Source organism: Vanacampus margaritifer, chromosome 7 (assembly GCF_051991255.1).
Source record: "Vanacampus margaritifer isolate UIUO_Vmar chromosome 7, RoL_Vmar_1.0, whole genome shotgun sequence".
NCBI lineage: Eukaryota > Metazoa > Chordata > Actinopteri > Syngnathiformes > Syngnathidae > Vanacampus > Vanacampus margaritifer.
Genome location: NC_135438.1, coordinates 27579083 through 27595962, shown reverse-complemented (window position 1 = coordinate 27595962; position 16880 = coordinate 27579083). Strand labels below are relative to the sequence as shown.

The 16880-nt window shown below is 41.8% G+C and overlaps 1 pseudogene across 1 annotated transcript in view; it reads right to left on the bottom strand.

The window, feature by feature from the left end:
- Positions 1 to 534: 534 nt before the first annotated feature.
- The window catches only part of LOC144055325 (lysine-specific demethylase 2A-like), a 107824-nt pseudogene continuing 91478 nt past the window's right edge, over positions 535 to 16880 (bottom strand). Inside the window, exons 21-23 of the transcript XR_013294837.1 lie at positions 11238 to 11384; positions 10915 to 11133; positions 535 to 748 (exon numbers count right to left, since the gene is read on the bottom strand). The product of XR_013294837.1 is annotated as a lysine-specific demethylase 2A-like (transcript). The remainder of the gene's footprint in view (positions 749 to 10914; positions 11134 to 11237; positions 11385 to 16880) is intronic.

The following is a 16880-nucleotide window of genomic DNA, read 5'->3' as shown; positions in this document are numbered from 1 at the left end:
TTCTATTTTGTTGTTTTCTCTTTACTGTAAACTGCAGCTGGACGGAGTCCAGGAAAAAGTTCCCCACGGGGAAAATAAAAGTATATCGTATCGTATCGTATCGTATCGTATCGTATTGTAAATCCAACCACCCCATGCCCTCACCCTACCACCTAAATGCCTCAAGTGGTTCCGCTTTATGAACAAACTTTTTTTTTTATTATTATTATTTTTTAATTTAACCTTTATTTAACCAGGAAAATTTTTGAGAACTAATTCTCATTTACAAAGATGACCTGGGCAAGAAACCTCAACAGGAACACAAACTGATACTGCTACAGAACATGTATTGCACAATTGGGGTCCAGTGTTAGCCTTATGGTTCAGAAACCTCTTTGTTGTGAATAGGTTTTATCACAGTAACACAGCATTCATCTGCAGATTGACTTGCCTATTACCTAGGTGAACTAGTTTAACTTTAAAAAGCTGTCAATAGTCTCCTTTTGTACTGTGACATGCAAGCAAGCTTAGCTTGTCAAAAACATCTTTTGGAGAAGCATTTTCAGATGTTTATTATGTAAGTATTTTTAGTTTAGACATTGGATGACCTTCTCCTCGATCATACAGTACACAGCAATGTGTGAGAGGTCAGAGATGAAGGCGTTGCAGGCTTGTATACTGATGTTCTTGCAGCCTCTCAAATCCAGAAGAGTCAAAGAAGAGATGCGCTTCAGGTAAGACATGCATCCATCACTCAGTTGATAACAACCTGTTTTGGCACACAGAGAGAAGCCACTCAATTGTTTGCTCACTTTTCTTGCTTATTATCCAGGCCATAGTTTTGAAGTAGTATAGTGTTTAAAAGATAGTTATTGATTAGGGCCAGAGCAGCGACTGTTACGAGGTCCATATTGGATCTGTAATAATAATTATTAGGACCAGAGCATCGGCGGCTACGAGGTCCCTATTGTATCTGTAGAAATTATTATTAGGGACCGAGCAGCGACCACTTAATATTTCCTTCGCCACGAAAGACAAAATGCTTCTGATCCTCCATCCATCCATCATCTACCGCTTATCCGGGGTCGGGTCGCGTGGGCAGCAGCTTTAGCAGGGAAGCCCAGACTTCCCTCTACCCAGCCACTTCAGTCAGCTCCTCCAACGGGATCCCAAGGCGTTCCCAGGCCAGCCGAGAGACGTAGTCTCTCCAGCTTGTCCTGGGTCATCCCCGGGGGCCCCGCCGTTGGGATATGCCGGGAACATCTCCCCAGGCAGGCGTCCAGGAGGCATCCGAACCAGATGCCCGAGCCACCTCAACTGGTTCCTCTAAACGCGGAGGAGTAGCGGCTCGACACGGAGTCCCTCCCGGATGACCGAGCTTCTCACCCTATCTCTAAGGGAGAGCCCGGCTACCCTGCGGAGGAAAGTCATTTTGGCCGCTTGTATCCGGGATCTTGTTCTTTCGGTCACGTTGGGTGGCAGCCAAAGGCGAGGGGCTTGGCGGTCCGACCCCCGGCTACTGAAGCTAGCTCTGGGGACATGGAATGTCACCTCTCTGGCAGGGAAGGAGCCCGAGCTGGTGTGTGAGGCTGAGAAGTTCGGACTAGATATAGTCGGACTCGCCTCCACACACGGCTTGGGTTCTGGTACCAATCCTCTCGAGAGGGGCTGGACTCTCTTCCACTCTGGAGTTCCCACGGTGAGAGGCGCAGAGCAGGTGTGGGCATACTCATTGCCCCCCGGCTAGGCGCCTGCATATTGGGGTTTACCCCGGTGAATGAGAGGGAAGCCTCCCTCCGCCTTCGGGTGGGGGGACGGGTCCTGACTGTTGTTTGTGCTTATGTACCGAACTGCAGCTCAGAGTACCCACCCTTTCTGGAGTCCTTGGAGGGTGTGCTGTTTTTTTTTTTTTTATTCAACGTTTTTCGCTGAGCGGGATAACCGGATCTACCTTATATTTCCTCAGAGAGTGTTTAAGCCTTCAAGATGTGACAACACAAACTTTGGGAGTTTTTGTGAAACGCTGTTGCCGTGGCTACACACTGTTTGCCAATGAAGCTATGCTGATTTTGAGGGCCTAAACATGCACAAACACCAAAAATTTGGCACACACATCTGGCCTGGCAAAACGAGCAATATTATTTATAGTGTATTATGCGATAAGAAAAAAGAAAAAGAAAAAAGGACGAAGCAGCCCTGGTTGCACATTTCAGCATTTTCAGCAATTTAGAGATACTGTATATGAAAGAGGTGTAATTTTGGTCCATTTTTACATTCACAGATGTCATACTTTTGGCTCCTTGTCATAGACAGTAAACCTGATTGACTTCATACTTGGGCTGTACCATATCAAGACCTGGGACAACAACAGGGGGAACAAATCTTAAGTTTTTAAAATACTATAGGACAGGGGCTGGGCATCAAAATTTTAAATTTCATATTTAAAACATACGACAGAGGAAGTGCTTAAAATCCTGTCTGCACACGCTTAAAAAAAAAGGACGAAGGTGATGTGGACTTAAAATGTTCAAAATGTTATGGGGTCAAGCAAAATTGTTTGCGGAAATGCGAACGTCTTTGCAACATTTATTGTAAAAAAAAAAAAAAAAGGAGTTTGTTTTATTTATGTAATGATTTATTAAACAAAATGACAACATAGCGTATGAACAGTTTTTATTTTTCATATAATCAACAGTTTTTATTTCATAAATTCCCTATTTTCGGGTGTAGTTGAGATTAAAAAAAAAAATTAAGATCTACTATAATGTATTTTTGAGAACGTTGACTGTGCAGACTCCAAAAGTCACAATGAAAATCCAGGTTGCTACACATTAATAGTTTGTAAGTTCTTTTTCCATCTTTGAGGTTAATATAAATTGTTAAAACACACACACACAAACACACGCACGCATGCACGCACGCACACGAAGTAATCAGGTTTAGATAATGTGCACATTTATTTTCTAATCTCCTTGGGAACTTAAAAAACTGTCATAGGAAATAGGAACAAGTAAGAAGGGAAAAATGATAAAACGAACTAAATTGAGAAAAATCAGCTTAAGAGGAATGATGTGAAACGAGGTGATGGAATTTCTCTAATCAGGCAAGCGTGGGACCAAAAGTTAACATAACCGCTTAACCCAATTTTAAGCACCAATTCTTATAATCTGGTTAAAGGTGTATTCAACTCTTAATCAACTTTTTTTGCTGATAAACTGTATAAACTGGTGTAGACTAATGCTGTCTACATGTCCTGGTCATTATTTTTTACATTTTAGTGCATGTTTGTTTGTTGAAAGCTTGAATTTGGGGCTGTGTGTTTGGTGCCAGCTTAAGGTTAAACACTGGGATAAACACAACTTGGCTGTTTGTCCTCTCATTACACGAGAAGTGGCCAACTACGTCACTTGTGGACTATGACGTAGACGCATCAAATAATCACAGACGCAGTGATTATTCGACCGTGCACTCCGAGCTCTTCCTGTTACTCAACATCCACGCATCTGGCCTCTCTAGCTTTGTTTTGTTCAAAGCTTGCCCCTGCCTGAGTTAGCCATATGAGTCTACCACAGTTACCTCAAGGTACTGATGAGCAAGAATTCGCAATAGCTGTTGCTGTTATTGTTGAAAAATGTCAAATTATTTTTTTGCAGCTTTCTCCAGAGAATACAGAGGATATATTGAGTACTTAAAAGGAACACCGAGTGTTATGACAGGTTTGCGATATATTATTTATTTGTTTGTTACTGACATAACTATGAGATTCATTTTTCAAAAAATCATTTCCGGTTTAATACATTTTGTAGAACCTTTATTTGGACGTACGCCGCCATTGTTTACGTTGCAAAGCATTCAGTGCATAGTGACGTAGAATAGCGGCAGGCTCTCTGCCGAGCAATGTGAAACATCTATAAAGAAAGCAAGTTAAGCTTTGTAGCGTTCCAGGAAACAACAAGCGATCGGGATCCCCCATGCCGTACTCTCGTCATTCACCAGACATTCAAGAGTTTTGATCGTCCCTTTAGGAACCTAACGGAGGCTTACCTTGCTTTCATTATAGGCGTTTCACATTGCGCGGCAGAGAGCCAGCCGCCATTCTACGTCACTACGCACTGAATGCATAAATAACAACGGCGGCGTACATCCAAATAAAGTTTCTACAAAATGTATTAAACTGGAAATGATTTTTGAAAAGTGAATCTCATAGTTATGTTCGTAAAACCAAATAAAAATTAAAGAGCACACTTGTCAAGACAGTGGGGGTTACTTTTAAAAGTCTTATAGTATGCCACTTTTCCACATATTAAAATAGTTATCAAATGTTTAAAAGACATGTCTGTGACCTGCATTAGTCAACATTGACTTTGGATCAAATATTTTTGTTGTCCATGATGGAGAGACAATTTGTGAAAATGTGAGCAAATTGTGCACTTTGTGACAAGTTTTTGCAAGTTTGCATGGTGATAGGCATGGGTACAAGGTTTTCAAAAACCACCACATACAAGTTGGGGTCACTACCTGGTGGCCGATATGCACAAAATCAAGTATGGCTGCCACAGAAGACTGGAATGTCCAACATTACGCTTTGTTGTTGTTGTTGATGTAATGGATCCATTAAATAAAATTTCTATTCCAATGTAATTTTAAGGTCAAAGACTATTTTAAGAACTAATGCCAAATTACAACAATAAAGATGTTTGGCTCTTTCCCATGTGTAGTCATCTATCAAAACATATTTTTAAAGGTTAATGCATAATAGGAAAACATCATTAAACAGCATAACAGTTATATTGTTGTACTTTGTATGTATCATATTGTGCGAGTATAGACACCTTATTAGGAAATATACACCTGCTTTGAGAAGCAGTCGTGTGTAGAGATAATAACTGCAAGAACTGATCATATCTCAGCTATTTCTTCCATTTATGATGACATAATTCATTAATCAAGTCAAATTAATATTTTGCAAAGACTTAGACCTAAAAAGAAAGCAAAACCGGGATGGAATGCCCAAGTGGTATAATTCTATGCAAAGGCACGTGATGCATTTAGAGAGTGGATACTGGTTGCAAGGCCAAGATGTGGTTCAATTTATAGTATAAGAGGGTCACCAATGTGCAATATAAATATGCACTACGCTTCATTGTTAAAAAATAAATAAAAAAGGTCAAGCAATGAGAGCTGACTCTATGGCCAGAAAATTGCAGTGTAACAATACATATGAATTTTGGAAGGTCAGGGCTATGAAACTCTCTGCCATGTGCCGTTGATGGCACCTCTGGCACAGATAATAATTGTGGCGCCAACATTATGGCAGGTTATTTACTCTTATTGTGTGAATGATGTTGGCAGCTCAGATACAATCCTTTGTCGTGAAATACTTAAAGCTATCTCCAATTAGTCAAATGACAAAGCTTTTGGGTTAGATGGCATCGATGCCAGCTGAGCGCTTAAGTTTGTGCAAGGTTAGTCCTCCTGATCTCAAGCTGTCTCACTGATTTTTTGTTCATGGTTTTTTGCCTGACTCCATGCTAATTGTGCTGTTAGTTCTGATCATTAAAGACAAAGCTGGGAGGATTGGCAGTTCAGACAGCCTTGGCTAGTATTGTGTTGAAAGTTGTTGAAGCAATATTGCTGGATATGATCTTAACAATTGTTGCATTCTCAGAGAGGCAGTTTGGTTATAAAGCAAATTTAGGTACATACATGTGTATCTATCTATGCTCTCAAAGAAATTGTTAGTAAATACAAGGCTCAAAATTAATATATTTTAAAGTATGAAAGCCTCCGCGCTGGGCGGGTGCTGCTCGTGAAACCACCATCTAACTATTTCATCCAAGGTACATGTGAAATAGTAGATATAGGTGAGTGTTGCTGTGAAGCTGTATTTTGGTCTTGACGGTGGCCGGCTGTGTCTCGCTAGCTTAAATCCAGAAATAGATGTTTTCGTCTATTTCGTCCTTGATCCCGCCCCCAACACCTCCCACTTTATGCAATGGAGGACATGTGTTGTGGTGCTGGGCCAATTGGAGCTGTGTGGTGTGCAATAAATGGATGATTGGACTACATCTACATCATCCGCAAGGGGAGATCTTGCCGTTTAACTTAGATCATGCACCAATCTCTTTGCTTGGAACCCGGCAAGTCATTTTCTGCTTCCGTGATGTCAAGTGTGTGTGTGCACTTCCACCACCCTGATTTTAACGAAAATGAGGGGAGCAGCTTTGATTAGCCGGGAGTCAGCTGTGTTCCAACTCACAAGGGCACACAACGAGCACAAATGTCCCCTTTCGCCAAATTCTACCTGTGCAAATTCCATCCATGCACACAGACAACACTCTGCACTAGACTTGCACTGGACATGAAAATTGGATCCAAAGGGTTAGACATGAAGTGAGAATAAAGCAATTATCAATATATGAAAATCGTTTATGCCGCTTTTCCTCCGGACCAGTTCCACACCGAAACAGCATTTTTTTGTCCCCGGATGTTCGCGTTTCCATGTGACTTTTTCAGGGGCGAGCGTTTACAACGGAACCGCTTTTTAGAACCATCTCAGAGGTGGTTCTGCAGGGCCGGTCGTCCGGGGCCGAGCGGGGACGTGTCGTCACTGTCATCCGATGCACATGCCCATTTCCTTATTTTACGCAAGCGAGGCAAGTGTCTTCGCCAAAGTCATAAAAATACATTATGTACAATAAATATAACTAGAAAAAGTCCCGCGGAAATTTTGAATGGGACTGCTGACTCTTGCAAGGTGGAAAGACGCATGTATGTAGTACTTGTAGCAATAGTAGTAGTAGTATAGTAGTAGCAAGTACTTGCAGTAGTAGTACAGACGCTCCACCTACTTACGAACATTCGAGTTGCGAACAACGGTACATACGAACATTTCTGCGCGTACAGTATGTCGAAAAATGTTTGGAAAGAAATGCTGTAAGTTAGATTTTGTATTGCGCGTAGTGCTTCTTTCCGCCGCTAATACCGACGATTGGCGCTGTGAGAGCTCATTGGAGGCTGAGCAACGTGGCGAGGAGGAGGAGGAAGAAACGCGGGTCCCCATGAAGCAGGAAATAACTTTTGAAGCCGATTCCAGCGACGACGAAGAATCTCTCATGATATAAAATCCTCCTCTTCCTCCTCCTCCATCATCTCCTTAAGCATCGAGTACATCTTCCAAAAGTAAGTTAAACTTCATTTTATTTATCTTATTACGTACATGTACATACTGTGTGTGTGTGTCTCGCTCTCTCTCTCTAACATACGTAGTACAGTACAGTACTGTACGTATTCTCTCCATTTTATTAATTTTTTTTCAGTACAAACCAATGCAGGTTACTTGTACAAGCCTTAAACATACGTATATAAACCTTCAATATACTTATATAGGCTTTAAACATAAATTATAATACAAAATATAGCACTGAAGCAACTTACGAACAAATTCACCTTACGAACGATCGTCCGGAACGTAACTCGTTCGTAAGGTGGGGAGCGTCTGTAGTAGTAAGTAGTAGTAGTAGTAAGTAGTAGTAAGTAGTACTTGTAGTAATTTTAATAGTAGTCAAATGGCCAAGATGGCCGCCGACCCAGGTGGGCGAGGGGGAGAAAGTCCTTGGCGTACCTAATCAATTGGCCAAGATGGCCGCCGACCCAGGTGGGCGAGGGGGAGAGAATCCTTGGTGTACCTAATTAATTGGCCAAGATGGCCGCCGCCCTGGGTGGGCGGAGTGGCGAGAATACTGGGCGTACCTAATCAATTGGCCAAAATGGCCGCCGCCCTGGGTGAGCGGAGTGGCGAGAATTCTTGGCGTAACTAATCAATTGGCCAAGATGACCTCCGCCCCGGGTGGGCGAAGGGGAGAGAATCCTTGGTGTACCTAATTAATTGGCCAAGATGGCCGCCGCCCCGGGCAAGCAGAGTGGCGAGATTCCTGGGCGTACCTAATCAATTGGCTAAGATGGCCGCCGACCCGGGCGGGCGAGGGGGAGAGAGTCCTTGGCGTACCTAATTAATTGGCCAAGATGGCCGCCGCCTTGGGCGAGCAGAGTGGCGAGAATCCTGGGCGTACCTAATCAATTGGCCAAGATGGCCGCCGACCTGGGCGAGCGGAGTGGCGAGAATCCTGGGCGTACCTAATCAATTGGCCAAAATGGCCGCCGCCCTGGGCGAGCGGAGTGGCGAGAATCCTGGGCGTACCTAATCAATTGGCCAAGATGGCCGCCGACCCGGGTGGGCGAGGGGGAGAGAGAGCCCTTGGCGTACCTAATTAATTGGCCAAGATGGCCGCCGCCCTGGGCGAGCAGAGTGGCGAGAATCCTGGGCGTACCTAATCAATTGGCCAAAATGGCCGCCTCCCTGGGCGAGCAGAGTGGCGAGAATCCTGGGCGTACCTAATCAATTGGCCAAGATGGCCGCCGCCCTGGGCGAGCGGAGTGGCGAGAATCCTGGGCATACCAAATCAATTGGCCAAGATGGCCGCCCGTACATAGGCCAAGCTTTGAGTACACTAAGAAAAAAAGGGGGTGAGTTGAGCTCAACAGTAAGAGAGATGATTGGCTGAGGCAGTTGCTATGCAGAAGTGAGAGACCAGGCAGTATAGCTAAAAAAGCACTATTTTAATAGCAGTGGATTCCATTGCATTAAAAAAAAAATAATAATAATGTGTTTTATTTTTATGTATTTGAAAAAAAATGTAAATGAGCTGAACAGTTCAAAATCTAAACGATTGAAATCGGTCAAGAAATGTGGAAGTTAACCATAATAAACATAAACTAAAAGTATCTTACTGTCCCTTTAAGAAAAATGCACATTCACGCACACACATTTGATTTTAACTTGTTGGACACATTTGACTTGGAGACGTCACGCATACACATTCCATTGATATTGTATGAGATACGCACACCTCGAACAAAAGCCTCTCACGACTTAACGGTTTAAGATGCAGATTCCAGAAATGGCTCGTTAGAACGGCAAGGGCTTGGGGAATGCGAGCATGTTCTCATTTTTTTAATCGGATGAAAAATGACCAAATGAGAGCAGGTTGAAAACTTATGATTTATCCAAAATGAAGAGGAAAAAGCCGCCGAAATTAACATGGAAAAGATAGGCGAGTAAGTCCGACTTCTCCTTGCTTAAAGTGAAAATAAAGGTACTAAATGACACCTTAGCCAAATAAAAGTTAGTTTGTCTGAAAGAAGACACTTGTGACTACAACATGTGAGAATTTGATGTCTAGTGAGCAAAGATTGTGGCCATGGTGACGAGTTGAAGTGAAACTTTTGGAAATAGATTTTTTGGTTCCCGCCACTCTGAGGCTAATTGCTCCACTGAAGCCGACGCAATACACACCAATGTTAAAAGGTTATTTGTCTCCCTTTTGCTCACTGTCTTTGAACCCGCACAGGGGGGAGAGCTTTCATTCCTTAAATTTTTTTGGGACACTGAGCTAAAAATGGGAAAAATTGCTACAAAATGAGCTAAAATTCATATCGGTCGGCTAACGTATGCGCGCGCAGCGTGTCTTGGAAAAAGGTGCTTGGTGTGTGATTTTGTCTTTCCTTTTCCCATTCATTTTAATGGGACTTTTTTTGGGAGTATTTTGGGAATAGCGTCGCCATGGTAACTCGGAATTCTTAGAAAAATAATGCCGCAGCGAGTCAGATCGAGCCGCATCGTTTGATACCTCATTTGTGCCGGTGCGATCTACGGTACGGGCCGCGGTATTTTGCAGAAAAATTCGTGGAAGAATAAAAAAGAAACGCAACAATAAACCCATTTTCTAGGTAGGATAGTAATATGTTCCTGCTTGCTCCGCTCAGCAGTCCCATAATAATGTTTTACAACAACACTTAACTATATTTAAAATTCAAAAGGAACTTGTGGATGAATTTGTAATGACTAAGGTTTTAAAAAAAGCGCGAGAGCACACACTGTTTGCCTGGTCGTATGTTCACTTGAATGAAAGCTTGAGAGGCAGTTAAATGAATGAGGCTGAGCTCTCCATTCAGAAATAGCACTGGTGGCGAGCTTCTGCCACTCGTGAAATGTTATGGTAGAGCCACACACTGCGAGCGCGCAAGCTTAGACAGTTCAAATGATCCCGCCCCCATCCACAGCACGCCTGTTGTAATGGAAATACAATAGAGGCCGTGTAGTGTCGTACCGTGCGGTGTGGTAGCGTGCCGTGCGGGGCTAATGGAAAAGCAGCATTAAATTACTAGATGTTCTACAACCAATAATTTGTTTGATTACCGAAATAGTAGGGGCTTGACTCGCTCTTAAAATAGCCATTTGCTAATCTTGCTGAAGTCAGCAAACGAAGAAAATAATAAAAGAAAATTTGACCTAAATAGTAAAAGGAGAAGACTTATATAGTGCTTTATGCACACTATACGGTGTTTAAGCGTTTTACAAAGCACAACTTTCAATTGATTTAAAATGTATTATTAGTAATGCAGTAATGCGTCTGCTGATTCTAACTACGAAGCAGTTGTTCGTTTAAAGCCGCTCCATAAGAATTTGCCCAGCAATATCTTTATAATATCCTTTTCATCTGTCCATTTATGACTCAAATTTGTGCATATCAGCCATCAGGGGGCAACCCCAACTTATATACGGTGTTTTTTGAAAACCTTGTGCCCATACCCAAAACCAAACCAAACTGCAAAAACTTGTCATAAAGTGCACAATTTTCATAAATTCCCTCTCTGTTGTCAGACCCCCTTGTACACGCTCACATAAAAATGTGAAAGACATATAAATACATCTTCGGGAGCGCGAGGCTACGTTTTGAAAGACATACAATATTTATGTTTTTGGCATTGAATGAGTTAAGTGTGAAAACTGTGAAAAGCAAAATGAAAGCAATATGAAAATGGCCTCATAGTTGAATGCAGTCTCTGAAAAATTACAAAATGTTAAAGTAATACCTGATAAAATGAGTTCATTGAGGTTGTTGCGAGTGTGTGTGCCCCCTGCTGCCAGCAAAGCTACTGAAGAATCTGTAATGTTCTTGCAGTGACCTAGGTCCAGCTTCTCCAAGTGTGGCATATGACGCTGCATAAGTCTTATTGAGGACTCATTGATATCCAGACCAGACAGGTGCAGTGCCACTATATTCTTTAGTCTGCAGCGAGATGACTCTGCGCCTAAGTTTGGGGGAAAGGGGATGGGGTGGGAGTTGAATTGCCATAATGTCAGTGGAAATAAATGTAGAAAATCTGTGAGCCTGCTGATTTGTGTTGAATCTGACCATGATGGGTGAGGAGCTCTTTAAATTGGGTATCTTTAATGCCTTCACACCAACGGAGATCAAGTAGTCGAAGATAGGGAAGAGTAGGAGAGACCAATGCTGACAGGCATGTCCAGGACAGGCCAGCAACCCTTAACTCTCGAAGACCTAAAACAGAGAGAGTAAATCTGAAATAAAGAAGGCCAGAATAATATGCGAATCAACATTAATGGACAAAAGCGGCTTAAGTTGCTACACATACTCTTAACTCTTTTAATACATATGACATACCAATTCGTCATAGGCTATGTTCACACTGCAGGTCTTAATGCTCAATTCAGATTTTTTTGAGTAAGCGTTCACATTACCTATTAATTGCGACCTCAGTCTGTCTCCTGTGTGGACGAAATGCGGCCCCAAAGTGCCCCGCATGCGTAGAAGTAGAGACGTCACTTACAATGCTGTGTTTGCGGAAGTACATACTTATGGTCCAGGGACTTTTATAAGTCTGTTGTCAGGGTCTATATTTTGACCATCTCATATCTACAGAGAGATGATGCAGGAAGAGGTAGAAATAATATTTTGTGAAAATGTGGCGAGCCTGTTTGAGCGCCTCATCTCACAAACATCTTTCTTTTTCCTCCCCGACGATGACGTCACGTCATTGCCGCGGGTAATAAATGAGCCGTCTGCGTGGCAAAATTACTAATATCACCACCACAAATGTCATCTTTATACTTCATGTTTCAAGTGGGATTAAATTAAAGTCAAATATAAAGTCACAACTGTTAACCGAAACAACTTTGCCGATTCACGTATGTCTGCCGAGCAGTGTAGACCTCGCGGTTGCGTCAAGCATAAATCAAGCTTAAAGCCTCCGCCCGCGCGTAGCGCATATTGGACGTCGAGGTCGGATATATGCGACCTGGCCGTTCAGACTGCGGTCGCATTGCCAAAAGTCGGATACGTTTCCTATCTAAGACCACATATGAAAGTGATCCAGGTCGGATATGAAAAAATCGGAATTGAGCCATTCAGACTAACATAAAAAAAACAGATACAGGTTGTATTTGGGCAAAAAAATCTGATCTGGGTCGCATTTGCCTGCAGTGTGAACGTAGCCTTAGTCGCCGTGTACATATGACGTATCTATACGTCATTAGCTTTTTTTAATGAGTGTACAGGAGTGTGTGGCTAAGCTACTGATTGAAGGATTAGGCTTGACTGCAACGTTATTTAAAAGAAACGGCCAGCAGGTGGCAACAAGTATAAGATCAGCCAGTATCACGCAAGGATCTTGTGGCAGGAGAAGAAAAAGAGGAATTGTAGGTTGGGACTGGGAGTGCCGTCTTTCACTAGCATGGTGTAGGAGCGCCGAGAGCAGCAGAGAGCCGCGGAGAGGAAGTAGAAAATAAGCGATCGGCAGAACAAAACAGTTAACCCTGGAAGATTGCTTTTTGGCTTTAAAAAAAGCATCCTCATTGGCTCATCTTAGAATGATGGCGGCGATCGAGTTGCTGCACGTCAAAGAATGACACTTTGTTCATAAAGCAAACGCAACGAGTTGTGATGCTGCATTTTAGTTAAAGGCAATCGATCTGTTCGATTCTGACACTGACAAAGAAGAAGAGGAGTTTATTGGTTTTGAGAGCGACAATACCAGAGTGGCTAACTAGGCCATTCTGGGCCTGTTCGTTTCCTACACTGAGAAAGAGGACTTTAATAGAATGTAGGAGGAGGACAATGGCACAAGAATTACCGGTAATGACTGACTTTTTATTAGGCTGTTTATTTTTATTACAGTAATTGCCTTGTTTTTAATGCACCTTTACTGCTGTGTTACTGGCAAGCAATTATAAAAACGAATTTAATTTAGCTATTTCACGTTATTGCCTTGTCAAGCGTTGTAAGTTCTGTTCTGTTGTTATACTGTACTCCTAATGTGACTGCAGGACGTGCGCAGTATTATTTGTGCACCTCACAAATGCTGTTCAGATGTTAATAAATGGGACCCTTTGCATTCCCAAACAGTCACCTCTGTCCCGACAATCCCCTCTGTGGTAACGGGAACCCTTATATACTAGTGCGGTAACATTAAAACACCTGCGGCTTACAGTCGGGTTCTACATGGACCAATCTGGAGTACTACCCAAATTTAACTAGCGCGGTTTATAGTCAGGTACGCCTTATAGCCCGGAAATTACGGTAACTACAAAAACATTATTTCATTTTATTACTTTGAAATAATGATATTTTTCTAAGTTTTCCTACATTATGGAAATTTACACTGAATTTTAGTCTCTAATGTGTTTTCATTTGAAAGAATAATGTATATTAAAAGTCTCATTCTCACCGATATGTGATAATTGCACTGAATTAAATTATACTTCCTGCAATGGGGTATATGCCACGGAGGAGGCGGGACTTCCAACTTCCAGGTTTCACACATCAGCTTTGTTTCCGGTTTGCGACATGTGTGCCCCTCAGTTGGGTGTTCCCGTCGACGGGTGCGAGTGTGTAGTGCGTCTGTCTCAGTTGTCCAAAGCATTTCAGTGAGCTGCGACGCCCTGCGCGCTCCCGGGGTTGGGCGGCGCAGGAGTGGGGGTGCGTGTGTTGGAACGCGGCCGGAAACGGCGCTGATGTGTGAAACCCGGAAATCGGAAGTCCGTGGCATCTACCCCATTCAAATTGAATTCAACATCCCACGGGGTGAAGTAAATTCAAATTCTAATGGATTTATTTAATTGATTTCTGAAATTCTGAATTTTGCACAGTCCTGGAACAAACACAGAAAACAGGTGAGTGGTCGTAACTCGCAAACTGACTTGAATTACCGTTTAAGAATAATGTCTGAATAGAGATCCAGACGTCACGCCACTATTCCCTAAACATGACCCCCTGTGGCAGTATCAAAGCCTATTACTTGCAATGGGTGAAGTGTTCCCTCATTTTCCGCTGATGTTAGGTTAAAAAAAATACCTGCAATAGTGAAATCCGCAAAGTAATTAGCTTTATGTTTTACATTTATTATAAATGTTTTTAGGCTCTAAACCCCGTCACCACAGTTTATACACTTTTCTCATTAAGGCATTTAAATGTTCTCACATTTCTCTGTAACTTAAACATTCTCAATGTTCAAACCTTCATAAATTTGATAAAATAGGTACACATTACTGTAAAAAAAAAAATGCATGCAAAATTACACGCATAAAAAAAAATCCGCGATACAGCGAGGCCGCGAAAAGTGAACCGCGTTAGAGCGAGGGAACACTGTACTCGTGTTTATCCGTCAACTTTCCGTCCAAGATAATTCACTCACTTTGATGAAAAGGACATGATATACATGCGCAAGATGGACAGGTTGGATAATGCTACCATTGGCGATGAAGTGTCAGGAGAACTTTTTTTTAACTCAGCGACACTGCTACGTGGAATTACCCCCTCTGTTACAATGGTGAGTGATTGCAAATGTGATACAAAGTTTGTACAATTCCAATTTATTTTCCCTTTATGTGTGGTCAAAATGCCATTGATGTTAGTTATGCAGTGTTATTTAGGTACGTTAGCAACTTAGCATCTGCTAATTGGCTAATGCCGCCTTCATTTATGCTATAAAAAGTCTTCTTTATGGTGTTGGTCAATTATATTTAACTGTAATATCTCTGAAACCGTAGCAGCACAAACGAACAAAACAGATTATTTCCCCCACATTTTGCGTGTGGTAGATGGGTAACTGCAGGCAAGTTAGCATCTGCTGATTCAGCCACCATATACAAAGTACCTGAACACGTCTCTTACCTTTATTTAATAAATATACAATTGAGCTACATCTACGTGACTAACTGATTCAGTGATAGGGCTTGTCACAATTACGCCCAAACTACTATTTTTAGAACAGCGCATTGCACATATGCAGCAGCCATTTTAGTTTTGAACAAGCAACGGTCCAGTACACAGGCCGGGGAGTGTACGAGCCAAAACTTGATATTGGATTGATTGGTTGGGTTGGTTGTTTGGGTGGTTGGTTGGTTGAGTGATTGATTGATTGGTATCAGGGACAGTAAATATTAATAAACATTTCAGTAAATACGCCAGAATTAGCCAGAAGGCTATTTTTCATTTGCAGTCCCGGGATAGATCGTAAATGTCACCCTAATAAAATAAAAATAAAATGCACAACAATAACAATACATTCACAAAAATACCATTAAGTTAAATATACATTTTTCATAAGAGCAAATACATTTACTAAAATGTACATTAAAACCAACAACGGATAAATAAAAAAAGGACACATGAGAACATTCAAGGCAAAATGCAAGCAGAGCAGCAAGAGCATAATTTGTTAGTGTTGACAAATATATCAAATAATATATAATATCAAATAACCATTTTTTGTTAGTTTGATCAAGCTTAAAGGTGTATTCAAGGATCTTCTCGAAAAGTAGAAGTCAAACGTCACTTCTAAAAAAACACATACGGAAGACCATCCTACCAGCTCTCCTGCTTGTCTGGGGGAAACGCCTATCAAATGTCGGGAATGTGCGAGCTCATCATCATCATCATCATCATCATCATCATCATCATCAGTCTCTGCAGCCGGCCTCACTACATAGACAGATGTTTTCTTGCGGCTCTCAGCAAACTTTTCAAAGTATGCAGTAAGATTCGTGGAGCGACAACGATGAATAGCTGAATCCAAAGCTTGGCGACTACATGCTACAAACATTCAAAGCGTAGCGAGGAACAAGCACGCACAACGTCATTAAGGCAGATTGACGGGATCGAGAACCAACTGTTAAAATGATCCACCCGGAAAACGCAGGAACAAAAGATCCTTGAGTACATCTTTAAGTTGAAGCAAAACTTGTTTTAACAACATATTACAGGATTTTAATTTGGCAAAAATAATTGTAAATAAAAAAAAACTGCAAATGCATAATCATGAACGAACAACTTATGAAAGGGTGTCCACTGTCCAATATCTTAGTTCAAGTATTGGTAGTTTTAGAAAACATCAAAGCTGCAATATGGAACTTTTTCCCCCCAAAAATAACTTTACAATAAGCTTTTCATTTGATCATTTATGACTGAAATGCCTTCTAATTAGTAGATTAACACCTTAGCTGTTCACAATGGGTACTCCTGCAAGCCTCTGGCCAATAGTTTTCAGACTGGATTCGGGTTAGAATTTCCTGCACCCTGTCTGCTGATGTGACATAATGTGCGTGGTGTGTATGTGAAGAACGGTATTTGCGGTTTCATTTTTCGTCAGCAGGTGGCAGTAGCGATTCGAAATTGAATATTCTACGTTCAGTAGCTTTAAGTAGAAAAAGTGCAAGGACAAGCTATTGTTCGTATTACACTGCCTCAGCTATGACAAGACAATGGCCCAGGTAAAAGGAAATAATGTACATTCTGGACAGAAAGTAACAGCCCAAAGGTAGGCTTCAAATCTTCAAATTGTGACTTCAATATGTTTAGTTTTTGTGAAAATTAGCAACCAACAAAAGATTAGCAGCTAGCTGGACTGCACTAGCGTACGAGTTATGATCGTACTATAAACCACACCTTTTTACTAAAACTGCTTTCTTTCCGCCACTGAGGTCTCACTGAGGCATGTCAACCACCGTTTAAGCGGTTTCATAGTGTGTTTGTCAATTC